Here is a 13,824-nt window from a genome sequence, read left to right as displayed (position 1 = left end):
TAAAGTCCAATGTAACTCTGTTTTTGTATTAAAGATTAGAGAGGCAGAAGTTAAGATGCAGGAAATGTTATTAAATGGGACAAAATTAATTGCATTTCATGATCTTCAGACTCACTGGCTGTTAACCTGTCCATCAGTGCAGTGATCATGTTTGTTTTGTTCCGGATCCCAGCTGATGGTAATGTTAATCAGCTTTACCATGTCAGTCCATTTTTATGTTTGCGTCATTCTATTTTAATGATACATAAGCTGATACATTTTATAAAAGAAAACAAACTTGCTTTATGCTAGTCAAAGTTTGTCAAGTTGTGCATTTTTCTTCAGAGTTAGTAAATGTTCCTCCTGAAACATGTTTCCTCAAAGTGTTAACAACCTGTGGAAGTGCCTGAGTAGCATCCCTGCTGGGTTTCATCACAGCTGGTTTTAACCCAGGCAGCAGGTCTTCTGTATATAAATAGAGGTGGTGGCAGTGAAGGGTTGTATGTTCTGTAACAGGTGGACTCAGATGAGCAGAATTACTCCATGGATGCTTACCATCCTCTCCTGCTCAGCCTTCTACTGAAAGCAAACCTGAGATCTGGAATTGCTTCTAGATTATTTGCAAGTCATCTGTACTCCATTGCTTTAAGTATACACAATGCATGTTTATACTCCTAATATTTAATTTCATATCTACTGTAAAATGTTTTTTGTATTCTGTTCTCACTTCAGTGTGCTAACTTGATTACTTCATAAGCTGCAAATGAGGGCCAGAATTATGAACCCTGATAACATGATGCTGTCAAACTCAACAGAATGTGCAGAAGACCATTACGACATCAGACACTTGCTTTTCGCTAGGTCATTTTAATCAATTTGACTTCATAGGGCAGCTAATTTATCACTTAGCTAAACAAGTATTTCCTCTACTTGTCATCAATTTAAGTAATTAAAATGGTAAACTTTGCTATATGGCATGAAATAAAGGCCCGAAGATAATTTGAAGAAGGTAGATGATACAGTCTAATAGAATGAATGCAAAGTATTGTTTAAATACTTTGCTACACTTCAGTAGTTTGCAGAAATGTCATATTCCAGCAACGCTGCCAGTACTGATATATACCCTTTATACTGATTTTAACCCTTAGCTTATGCAGTGTTTGGTTTCTTCTACTAAGATTGAACATTTGTTTGTTTCCTTTCTTCACACATTTTTCGTTTAATTGTTTGGGGATCAGAGGATGACAGAAAACATGAGTGAAACAAGTTCTCAGGAATGTACCTTGTTAGTTCAAGTAAGCCTCCAGACCTGTCATTGTATCCTCTCAGCAATCTTAGTTTTCCTAAGAGTGTTTCCAATCTGTACAGGAAACTGGTTTGGAGACCTCAATTGGAATTTGTGCAGTTTTCCTACCCTGATGCTAGGGACCTCTTCCAGCTTGTGGTTTCTCTCCTTTCATTGCACCATAAGGGGAAGGGAAGATAGAGCAAACGGGCATCAGAAGTGCTTCTGACTTCTCACTTCTGTTTTTCTGTTCAGTTACACCTTCTAAACAACCATTCTCATTTTGTCCAAACAAGAAGAATATTCTTCACTAGATATGAGTTTTTGTATGTTTTGGTTTATCTTGTGCACACAGTTTGATTAAATCATTTTAAATTTCTATGCGGAGATAGATGATAAAGGAAAACATTTCAGAGTTGGTTTAGTTTATTTTGAAATTGAAATCATTCAATAACTATTTTTGAAACAAAGTGTGTTACCTATATTTGTTTCAATAGTTATTGCAAATGAAGAGATAAATTAAGGTCTTGTAGCTTGAAATAAAGTACTGTGTTCACGTTCAGATTGTGAACATGATAGTTTTGAATTTATGATATTTTTTGACAATAGAGTAGTCTTGTATTTTGCTCATCCGGTAACAAATAGTCTTGCTACTTTAAAAAACAAACAAACAAACAAAAATACCTCTGAAGTTTGGTTTTGTTATGAGCATTTCAACTTCTGATTGAACATTCATTATGATTAGTCTATTACATGAACATTTACTATAATCAAATCACAGAGAACTCTGCTGTTTTGTACTCTACTGGCTATAGTGATATTCTTCTATGTTTATGTAATACATGCTTTGCCATGTTTTGCTCAGTTCCTGTCAGGATGACAAGTGCAGCACTGACACTTCAGCTAAGATAGAAACAAATCTCACAGAGACTTTAGACTTAGTCTTGTATTTCTAGCTAGCAGATAATTAATAGAACAGGTAGTTGATTTCTGTTATGCAGAAGGAGGTTGTTAGCAAGGTGGAAGTAAAATTTTTCCTAATGGAAGCAAGAAGATATTTTATGCCACAATGGACTGAGGAGGAGACCATGTGGGAGTGTTTTATAAGACGATATCTCCTTTTTATATCCAGATTTCCATGTTTGTGTCTTCAAGCCAATTTCATGGGATTTTTGGTTTTTTCCGTTGAGAACCTGCACTGACAAGTCACAAGTGTATCAACAAGGTGCCTTTTCTACTGGTGAAACCAGACTGGGTTCATTCAACGTGTGCTGGTCAGTGAGGAGTTGACATGAGGTGCTGCCATAGGTGGAGGCACCTCTCGGCATCTGAGCTGTGAGCCATGTGCTGGATGCATCCAGCAGTACTGCAGGGCTTTCTCTGCTCTCACACTTAGAGAAAGGAGCCAAACACAACACTTATCTGCCTTGGGCTCACGGGTGGGATCATGTCTCCTTTCATTCCCCTAAACAAGATAAATATTTCATATGCAGCCCTAATTATGTTTCTATGTATATTAAAGAACAGTAGAATTCCCAGTGCTGGGAAGGGTGCCTGCTCTTCATCTTTTTTAGCCCATCATGTTTGAAGAAAATTAGTAGGAATAGATAATAGAGTCACTGTTAGCTTTGACTGAGAGTCTAGGTAGTCAGTATCGAGTCTTGTAAGCTAATTGAATTTCAGAGGATTTTAATAACATTTTTATTGTTTCACATTGAAAATGCTTTTAACTTACATCTTAGTTAATATGAGCAATATGTTATAGGCCATTACGAATCAACCACAAACCTGTAAAGAATTAATCTTTCTCAGAGTAAGATCCCGAGAGTAATCATAATTATTTAATAGTTTGCTTTGTTCTTTCTTAGAAGAGCTGAAAAGAACTTAAGTACGGAACTATAAAGGAAATTGCTTGGACTATCACTAAAGCTAATAGTGATACTTTTTTTAAACACTAATCAAATGTATCCATAAACAAACACAAGTAACTGATTAAATCACTATTTGAGTATCAAAAGTAAATCTCTTTAGTTTTAAAATTGCTGTAACTGTCTGTAAAGTAAATTATGGCTCTTACATGTTGTAAAGGCATGGTATTTGGGGAGTATTTAAGAAAAAAAAAAAAGAGAGAGAGAGAGAGAAGAGAGAAGGTAGAAACAGAAAAGAAGAAAAAGGAGAATAAGCTTACCAGAGCTGATTTCTTACTGTATTACTCATATAAGAAAATGTAAGTCCAAAGCACAGTTTGTCTTAAAGTGGTGGCTGGTAATAAGGAGATTTTGAGCCTGGTTCTCAATCTGAAAAGCTAGTAGCATTGTGCCTTCTGTAGATATGTTGTGAAGGACCATGACAATAAAAAGTTAAACTGTAGCAGAACAGTATAAACGAACCTTTAAGGCTCGTGCATTAGAAAGGCACCAACACTGATACAGCAAAGACAACAGGAGAAGCTGCTAGAATTCCAACAGGAGAAAAGTGTAAACGTATTTTTCTACAATTTTTTCTTTAAATAAATAATCAACTTTTAATTCTTGCAAGTCTTTCATTCATTTATTTAAAATATCAAGTAATTATAAACATCTGCCTGTATTATGTAGTCATAAGACTGCAGGCAAGCATTGAGATATTGTTTAAATGGCTAGAAAGTATTTAAATACTTCTCTTGAAATTATTATTCATGTATTTTCTGTGATTATGGTTAATAAATCACATACAAAACATGTGAGGTGTACTTGCATTCATAATGTGTTTTTTGAGGTCATTCAAAGACTTGTTAAAGGCCTTTCTGTATTTGTGGTGCTTTTTCTCTAAGGCCATGATTTAGGTTTAATTTGTGGTAGCAATGGTAATGAGAAGACAGTTGGACTAGATGATCTTACAGGTCATTTCCAACCTTGTGATTCTATGATTATTTGATTAATTATTTGCTATAAATATGTACCACTGCAAATGCAGGCAGTCTTGCCTTCCTTCACTTCCAAGCACCATCGAATAATGTTTTAGCTAAAAAGTAGCAAGAGATGATCATTTGTTTATTGTTAATAAACTGAAGTCATTAAGCATACATGGTCAGTGCCTTATGGGAACCATAGGAAAAGCATAATTAAAGTGATTTTTGAATTGGTAATCCTGAAACTGTAGGAACATACCACTTTGTATATTTCTTCTTAAATATAGTTTTCTTGGAGTTAGAAATTTAAATACTGTAAACTAAGCAGCTACAGGAAATGATACTTAAAACTGAAGTGGCAGCAATATGTCAGTATTAGCTCCATCTCTTTTAAGCTGTTAATAAATTGTTATGTACTGACCAAAATGCTGTCTTGAAAAATGTATTCCTGCATTGTGATAATGCACTGGAAAGGTCATTTCTCTGTCTTACCTCTCTGACCATAACACCATCTACTTCTCCCTTTTTATTGGCATCCTGTTTTTCATTGCAGCAAATATTAGCTTAAAATGTACTTCACATGAGCTTCTAACATCGTTTTGGTCATTCATGTGTTATTGATTTGTATTCCATTCAGACTGTGATGATGAACTTGTATAACCCTCTTGCTGGGTTTTCATTGACCCGCTTTATCTCCTTTTGTTCTTAATTTTGGGAAGAACTTCTTTATAAATATTAACTAATTAGCTGGTTAAGTTTCTTCAAATGTTTCCTTAACATCACCTTACTACAAAGCTAATAGAAATCTTGATTAAACTGAAATCATTGTATCAATCAATATCTGAGGTTTCTAAAATATAAATTGACCTGAGGTTTCTAAAATATAAATATGGTTAAAAAAAAAAATGTTTTTCTAGGATGAGGTGTTCTGAATCCAGAAGGATGTGATGATGGCTGTTACCTCAGCTTTGCTCTACAAGCTTCATTGTTCCCACAGCCTAGCATCAATTTTCTTTGTAATGAGACTGAAAGATGAGTTGAGAAAGCTAGAAAAGGAAGGACAGAGACTCCTGCTCCAACTCACTGTCCCTCAAAACAATGTGTGCATTTTATTTGCATGTGATTGTTGAGAGGTACTATAACAATTCTTTTGGACATCAAGTAACAAAATATTTGAAGGGAAATGTCATTATTCTTCTGTTTGACATCTAATGGTGATTTTCTACCTGGAAAGTAAGGAAAGATTTTTAAGTATTTTAAATTGTGAATTGTGTTATTGCAAAGTAGTTAAAGGAACACTGTTTCTTCTTTTCCTCCAGATAAATATCCTTCAGTGGAAATTATTGCCAATATGTATCAATCTGTATCTGAAACCAGCCACCCTTTGCAAACAGAGGAACAAGAAGTAGGCATTGATCCCTTGCAGAGTTACTTGAGCAAAAGAGAGGAAGGTGAGTTTTGTATTTCTGTGGGGATGTTTTATTTTAACTTTATACCTACAAACATAATGTGTAATGATAACTATACCTGTCATAATTTGTTTAATTTTCTCAATGAAGTTGACAAGGAAACTTAAAGAACATTTCACAGTGTTTGTGTAGAACACTCTGATACTAATGAAAACCACAAAAAGTCAACTTTCAATTTTAGACAGAAACATTAGCCAAATGTCATTAGCTCTGTCATCCTTTTTTAATCATAAACCAAACACTGATTTCAGCATAAGAATATTGAAATAAAGCATGGCTTTGTGTTACTTTGTGAACAATGGTCTTTCACATTTGCTCTCGTTCCAGGATTTTTTCCCTCTTTATTTATTCAAACTGTGATAAAGTGTGCATTATTTTGGAAGAGTTTATAGAAATAAAAAAGGTGATTTTTCATATTTTTTGTTTGACCTTCTTTTGATAAGAATATTGTCATATATTCTTATTTTTAAAATTACTGAAAATTGAGGTAGAGTGAATAGACTCTTAACAGTAGAAGCTACTTTGTAACCCGAAGTAAATTAATAAAATGCAGTATTTGGAAGACTCTAATGAACAGTGAGAGCAAAATACTTGCATAATGCAATGCATGTCTGCACTGCGTGTCTTTTCTGCTTATTTGCTAGTGGTGACAGTATAGTTGGTTCGAAGAAAGTGATAAGCTTAACAAGAAGCCAAGATCCTTGTCATGAAAACATTCCTCAAGTACTCAGTTATACACAATGGCACCTTAACTACGTGCAATTTTCCAGTCATTGAGCACATGTACCAGGAGGGCAAACTAAAAAATGTGTTTTAAATTACTGAGTTGAAACAACTTTGTCACATTTCTTAAGTCCCTCACCCACATCAACCATTCTTTGTGGGTGTATCTGTCTGTAAATCTTCTGTTTACTAGTGCTTATTAAGAAAGCTATGTCAAGATTTGCTTAGTCAGTTTTACTACTTCAGTTTAGAAAAAGCCAATGCATTGCTTTAAAATACGTGGGTAAAACTTCATTGCTCCTTTGAGAGTTTTTTTGTTGTTGTTTATTTGTTTTTTCTTCATGGCTTTATAAAGCTTTTTCAGTATCAAAAAGTTAGAATGAACATCTAGGGGATAGTATTTTAAAACCTGACGATTAAATGAAATAGCATTTTCAGGTCAGTGTTCTTCCTCTGTTATATTTGACATCTTAACAATATAAAGCCATTTTGGTTTGATAAACTAAAAGCATTTTTATAAGTATTTCTAGATACTTGCAATAACCTAAAATAATAACCGTTTTCCCGAGGAAGTATAGTTTGCTTCTACTTTACACCAATCAAGAAAGATGAGCTTTTTCTTCTCATTTTTTCCCCAAATATATTGGAAATTCTCTCAACTCCATTTCAAGGAAAATCAAGATTTTTATCCTGTTAAAAGACACAGTAAATTAATTTTAGCCTTTATTGTGCCCAGAGATGGTTAGTTACCTTGACTGAAAAGGTTTCTCGTTTTTATCCCAACCTTAACATTTCTATGACATACAAAGTTATTGGTATTGAATTGATGTTTAAAAGTGCCATTAATTCATTTACCCCAAATGTTCATTAACAATGTAAATGTATGCTGATGTTCTATGAGACAAGGAAGTGACTAATGACTCTTCGCACTAACAACACTTAAAATGAATAGAAACTTTAGATAGCTAATCTTGAAGTAATCAAGACCCTCATTCAGCTTGGCATCTCTGTATGCTCTAAAACAGCTGTCAACTGTTAAAAATATATACACAACACCACATACGCACATGCAAAGATAAAGATATGTAAATACATGGTTCCCCAAGTCATAAAGGTTACCAACTATGGTACATTTTTGATGTTCTATCTATGTAAATATTTTATATAAAGCATCCATTTCATCTTCGTTTTTGTGATTTTTTTTATTTTTTTTTTACTGTGAGACACATGCTGCATTTTAATTTGAAACTTTATATATCCAAACTAAATATTTGAAGTTTTAATATTTAATTTTAAATAAAACATATATTTAGGCAGCGTTACGTCTTTGAGCATCAAAGTATAGCGTCATTTTTGTCCATCTGGCCTAGTTACAAGTTCAGAATAAGGAAGTAATCAGTGTTTTGCAAATGAAGTATCTAACTGTTGAAACAAAATAATTAATACTTAGGAGATGGATGAGAATTGTCTCAATTCATATTGTGATATATATGCATAGCCTTTCTTCCTTCTGCATACGCATTTTCTAACAGTAGCTCTGCAGCATATTAGAAAACTGTATGAATCCTCATCTCATTGAAGAAAAATGTGAAGTCCCACTTAAAAATACTGTAGGGTATTATGAGGATGGGGAAGATGCAGCCATTTCTTTAATACAAAAAAAACCTTTCATAGTTGAAGTTTGCTTGAATTTAGTAAAGGATTCTAGTGTGTGAAAGCTGTGTTTAAGCAAACACACTATTGCTTTAGTTAGGAAAAAATTGATCAATGTTCTATATAATATTGTGAAATACCAGGACATATTAATTGTTTCGTTTGTTGTTTTTTTTTGAAGCTGAGCTGAGTGCATAAAGGATTACCTTGGAGACAAAGTTATAGAAGTCTTCACTGGGATGAAGTAATAAAGCATACCACTATAAAGTACACTGAAAATAATTACATAATAATAGAGCTAGTCTGATTTGCTAATGCATGCGGAGGACTGTGTTTTTAGTGTTTGTAGCTGCTACTGAACCAGGAGATATAATGTCCAGTTGAAATTGTCTCCCAAGGCACTCATAGAAAAGAAACCTTGGAAATTTGTGGATTGCTGTTAAGTATAACTGGCTGGAAAACAATACACATAGATTAGGATTTATTTATTTAATGTCAGTGAGGAAGAATATGGTGGATGGGGTTCCAGAAAGATGTTTATTTAGTCTAGCAGTACTTGTTGCTTTTATTAAAATTTTTGTGAAGTTATAGAGAGAAAACATGTTTTATTAAAGATATGGCTGTTAGCACAGTGAAGGGCTAACACAGAATTCAAAGTATTTTTGAGATTTTAGGTAAGTGCCCTGTGAATAATAAGACATAGTTCAGTAGGAAGATTTAATGTTGCAAATGCAACATTGACAGATAGACAAATTGTCTATCTCAACAAATAAAACTAGAACACAATAGATAAAGTAAATTTAGAGAAAGATCCAGGTATTCACATAAAGGTTTTGTTTAACTATGGCTCTTGGAATGTTGAGTTACAACAAATCATGAGAATGTGCTTGTTTGCAATTTTACAAAGTCAGAATAGGCTACATACTAGGTTTCTAGTTAACAGTCAAGATTTTTCTTATTCTCCTGCAATACTTAAATATTTTTTAAAAAAAAAGGATATATTATTTCAATTTTTTTTCTGATGATTGATTTAGTCTATATGGTTTTGTTATTTTTTTTTCAATATAAACAAATGCATGTTCATTGCATATATTCAATCACATATGCTTTTAAATTGCAGTTTTAATAACTAGCAAAAATTATGCGAATGGGATTCTCATTTTTGCAGCCTTACAATTTAAATGGGATTTTTTAATAATTTTAGGAAAGTTTTATTTGGGTTTATAACTTTTGGATCTTAGTATTGTATAGTAATTTACGTGCTTGTACCTATACCTTTTTCCTTACTTTTGACCATAATAAGTAGGTGTTATCTTAATACTTTTTGTGTTCAAAAAGTTTCCATGGTGTTGTTCATTTTATTCATTTCATTTTGTATGATTCTAGTTATCTTCATCAGAATAATATGGTGAATCTTATCTTTTTTGTCTTGATGTTCATTTCCAAATGCTTCAGGTTTATATTACATTTGAACAGATTAATTAGGGTAATTTTCTGAGCTGCAGTAAATTTTTACTCAAAGTTATAGAACTCTCCACATTCTGACACAAGTTTTGAAGAATGTAGTTGGTAGTATTCCCATTTCATTCATGTAATAAGAAAGTTGATCCTCTAAGGACAGACTGGAACAATGCGTTTAACACTCTTCAATTTAATTTGCTCAATATCACAATTAATACAATTAAGGTCACTTGAAACTATTAACGAATTGGGTAATTTACTTTAACAATGTCAGTGTGTTCTCACAATTACATTTGCTTTAATTAGTGTACAAGCTATTATTTAATAGCATACTTCAGATAGAAAAATGTAATGTGTTCTTTGTTCTTAGTAGAAGAAAAGGGGAAACCTTTAATGGATAGAGTGTTTTGGATTTGCTATTCGGGGGGTATATTTCTTGTCTAACAGCTTTAACTGGTGGTGAGAACAGAGAAGGATGGCATAGCTGGAAGGATAAAGATAACTATTAAAGTGTACGATTGATATTAATCTAGTTGAAATAGATCAGTTGCTCACCTCACACTTACCATTGCATCCCTTGTGATTCTCAAGGCTGTCATGAAAAAAAAGTGAGATAGTAGAAGAACATTCATGTTTCCATTTTGACCTTATTTTGTGAGTTTCCATATCTCCTTTTGGAAGAATTTTGCTCATTACCTCATTACCTTGATCACTACAGAGTGTTGGTGTATAGAACTATACCTTACATGATAGTTTGAGCAACTTGATTTATGCCATGTTATAAACATGCAGAAAGCAGAGGGAAATGAAGTAACAAATGAAGTACCTTCAGAGAACCAAATAAGAGGCACATGCTGTCAAATAATTTCCCCAAATTTTAAGTATGATTTACATGGGGACTATTTTGATCTCAGATACATCCTTTTACAATCGTTCTGGTATTAAGAGAGTAACTGGTGGCAGAAAATTATTGTCTCCTATTCAGTCAATAGCTATTCAGTCTTATTATTTTCTGCCCTTAAAATCCTCCTCAGTTTGCCCTGTATGGTGTTCATCCACGTCTGTGTTTTGAGAGATCAGCTCAGCGGTTACAAATATAAGAAACAACCACAGAGGTCCAGACCTCTCTGTGTGAGAAGTACTTTCCTAGGTGAAAGCAACTGAGAAAACAAATACAGTGGGTATTTCAAGCTTTATTAGTTTTATATCAAATATTTTTCTACAGTGTGTTGTATGACATCATGTGTGCCACATAATGTATGTTGTTTCATCTTCTCTCCAGGGAAGGAAATGTATGTGGGGAATAGCACTGTTTTTAAGAGGCTTCACTGTGCCCCAGCATCACAGCTCTTCCTACTGCTCATCATTCAGAGCTTTTGGGGCTTCTCTGCCCAGGCTCTGTTTCTCCATCACAGGCACAAGTGTAAAGATTGGAGGTGTGCAAGAGAGAAAAGTACCGTCTTTGGTTTTCTTTGTATTGTATGAATAAAAACAGGAAGGTTGTTACATCTTCGAGCACCATATGCTAACATAACAAGCATTTTAATATTAATTTACTAGTAACAACTACTGTTCAGTTTGCTTTTAATTGAGCAGCGACAGGATTGTAGTGACAAAGGCTATTGAAGCTACACGGTATATCCTGAGTTAATTCAGTCTGTCACTAGCTCCTTTCATAAGTATCTTCATTTTCTCTTCAGGATTTAGTTATACTGCAGAGTTCTCACTAATCAGATGTAGACTGTGTGTGCCCTAAGTGGTGTGTGTCAAACACAGCTTCAGAGCAGAAGTCCTTGAACTGAAGTTCTTTCAATGCCTGTTGGTCCAGAGTGGTCCAGCTACATGAATTCCAGTTTTGAGATAATAATGTGTTATAGATAATCGGTACAAGCACTATGTAGGGAACCTGTGTTCAGTGGTTTATAAGATATATGAAAGGACCTTTTGGTTGGTAGTGTCTGTAGAAGCAGAATAAATCTAAACTGATCATTTTGAAAGTTCTCCTCAGCATCACTGCACAGAAAGTAAGGCCTGCCTCACAACTAATACTGGGAATCCTCCTCTGTTCGGTCTTGTCAGCTGGGAGCTTCCAGTTCTTTCCAGATATAGGCCTGCCCAAATACTGGCATAAATTACTTATCAGTCTCATCATTCTCTTAACTCCTCATGTCCTTACTTAGGGAAATGCTGGTTTCAGTGTTTCTTTTTGTTCTTTTCCTAGCTTCTCCCAAATCCAGGTTAAAGCTGGCTCTCATCTTGTTTGCTGTTATATCTGTAAGATAACGTATGTGCTGTAAAAACAAATGGTGCAAGTTGAATGAAAAAGAAAGATTTTTTAACTAAATTTGATATGCTGATTAAAGCTTAAAGTACCAAGCAGAAAATTCCATTTTAACTGTAGTAACCTCTTGACACCCACACAGAAGAATCTTTTTAATGAAAACTTTATAAATTTAATGTGAAAACTACTTCATTATTAAAAGTTATACAGAAGTCAATGGTGAAAATGAAATCATTCTTTTAATATTTTACTCAGGTTTAATGTAAAAATGTAGTATGAAGGCTAATATATGTAAACACTTCAGATATTAAGGTTTGACGCAGTGATCAGATTATGTTATGTTATGGCTATATCTCTTACACATGCAAAAGGCAGATTTTCTTAATTTAAAAAAATTGAACTGTACAAGCTTGATTTTCTTAGTGTATGTATAAAAAAAAGGCTAGTAAATCAGAATTCTAGCTGAGGCCAGCATGATTGGTACAGGATAATAATTAAATGTTTGTGTTCCCTTCTGTCCTTTCATACAGAAGACTGTAATTTACAAAGCTGTTTGTAAATTATATGCAGCTAGCTGATGTTACATACCCCTGCACCTGAGATTAAGTGTATGTTTAAACATTTTGTAAGGGTTAAACTGCCACAGATTTGATTGTATTAGAAACTGATTGCTCTACATAACAGAAATCTGACAGCATAGACAGAATCTTTTCTACCTTTTGTATTTGTGGATGTTTGTAAAAATCTGGAATTTCTTATTTTAAAAATTAAAAAGTTTGACATGCTTTTATTTAAGTGATATCACCAAGTGATACGGCACAGCTTCATATTTAGGCTTCTCATTAGCTTGTAAGCCTTATTCTTCATCCACCTTGAATGCCCCCGTCGTCCTTTGTGCACATGCAGAGCTCAGAGGTGTGGGAGAGGAATAAAAGTACCATTGTACCAAATAATTTTGTACTACTTAAAATAAGTTAAATGTGTATTATTTATTGACAATCTGGCCTTTTAACAAAGAAAAATAGGCCTACGGTTAGGTTGCCACTGCTACAAACTAAACAGCTGATACTTTAATGAACAACATACTGAGGGCCATCCAGGACATAAGGCAAATTAAGCAGGTTACAAACTGCATATCTTCTGTTTAGATATAGGAGATCTCCCCAGCTCTGACAATTAGCTCTACTGATCAGGCAAGCAGACAGACAGAAACAGAAGGAGGCCATTTGTATCAATTTGAGGAACAGAGCTAGTAATGAAGTAAAATATTCCTACCAGATATTTTCAGCTCTGCTTTGGAACCGATATTTCTAAGTGCTGGTTTCATCTTAAGAATAACAAATAAATAAATATGTGCTGTTTAACAAAAGCATATTTTCTCTTGTTTACAAATTGAGAGCAAAGGAATAATAATACTTCTAACCCACAGGGTTTTTAAAAAAGGAGAAAACATTTTCTGGACATACAAACAAATATGGATCTTGGTAACCTGACAGCTTTGTTTAAACGTTGAATTTGAGTTTCCTTTCATGAAAATCTTTTCAAAGTACAGCAATTCAGCTGTGAAAACCTGAATACATTAATGATGACAAAGAACCTCTGGAATGAGCCAACATTTGTTTTTGTTCTTTTACAACATTTCCTGATGAATTGCACATACAAAAAGTGTTGCAGGTTATTTTAATTTTCCTTTCTTACTTTGATAATAAATGTCTCCACTGTTTACCTTTTCAGTTAAAGTACCTTATTATTACTAATCAGCTTTAATTATTTATAACAAAATGACTGTGAAAGATTTTTCTTTGATGTAGAAAAAGTCAGGGACCTGATCCTGATCCTATTAAAATTAATGGCAGGGTTCCAAATGACAGTAAAGGCAACAAGCCTGAGTGCCCTTATTGCTTGGGTGAAGCAATAATTCAGCCCATGATACTGAATTTGGATTCAGTATTTGGATTTCTTTAATTTTGGAAGTGTCCAGATTTCAAGCATTTGGTCTCATGATTTGACTGCTCAGAAGCAAGAGTGCATATGACTGTTAAAGCCTCGGTCTTCATTTTGCACATCAGATATGAAGTAAATG

This window comes from Meleagris gallopavo, chromosome 6, assembly GCF_000146605.3.
Source record: "Meleagris gallopavo isolate NT-WF06-2002-E0010 breed Aviagen turkey brand Nicholas breeding stock chromosome 6, Turkey_5.1, whole genome shotgun sequence".
Taxonomy (NCBI): Eukaryota; Metazoa; Chordata; class Aves; order Galliformes; family Phasianidae; genus Meleagris; species Meleagris gallopavo.
This window is presented reverse-complemented; position numbering follows the sequence as displayed.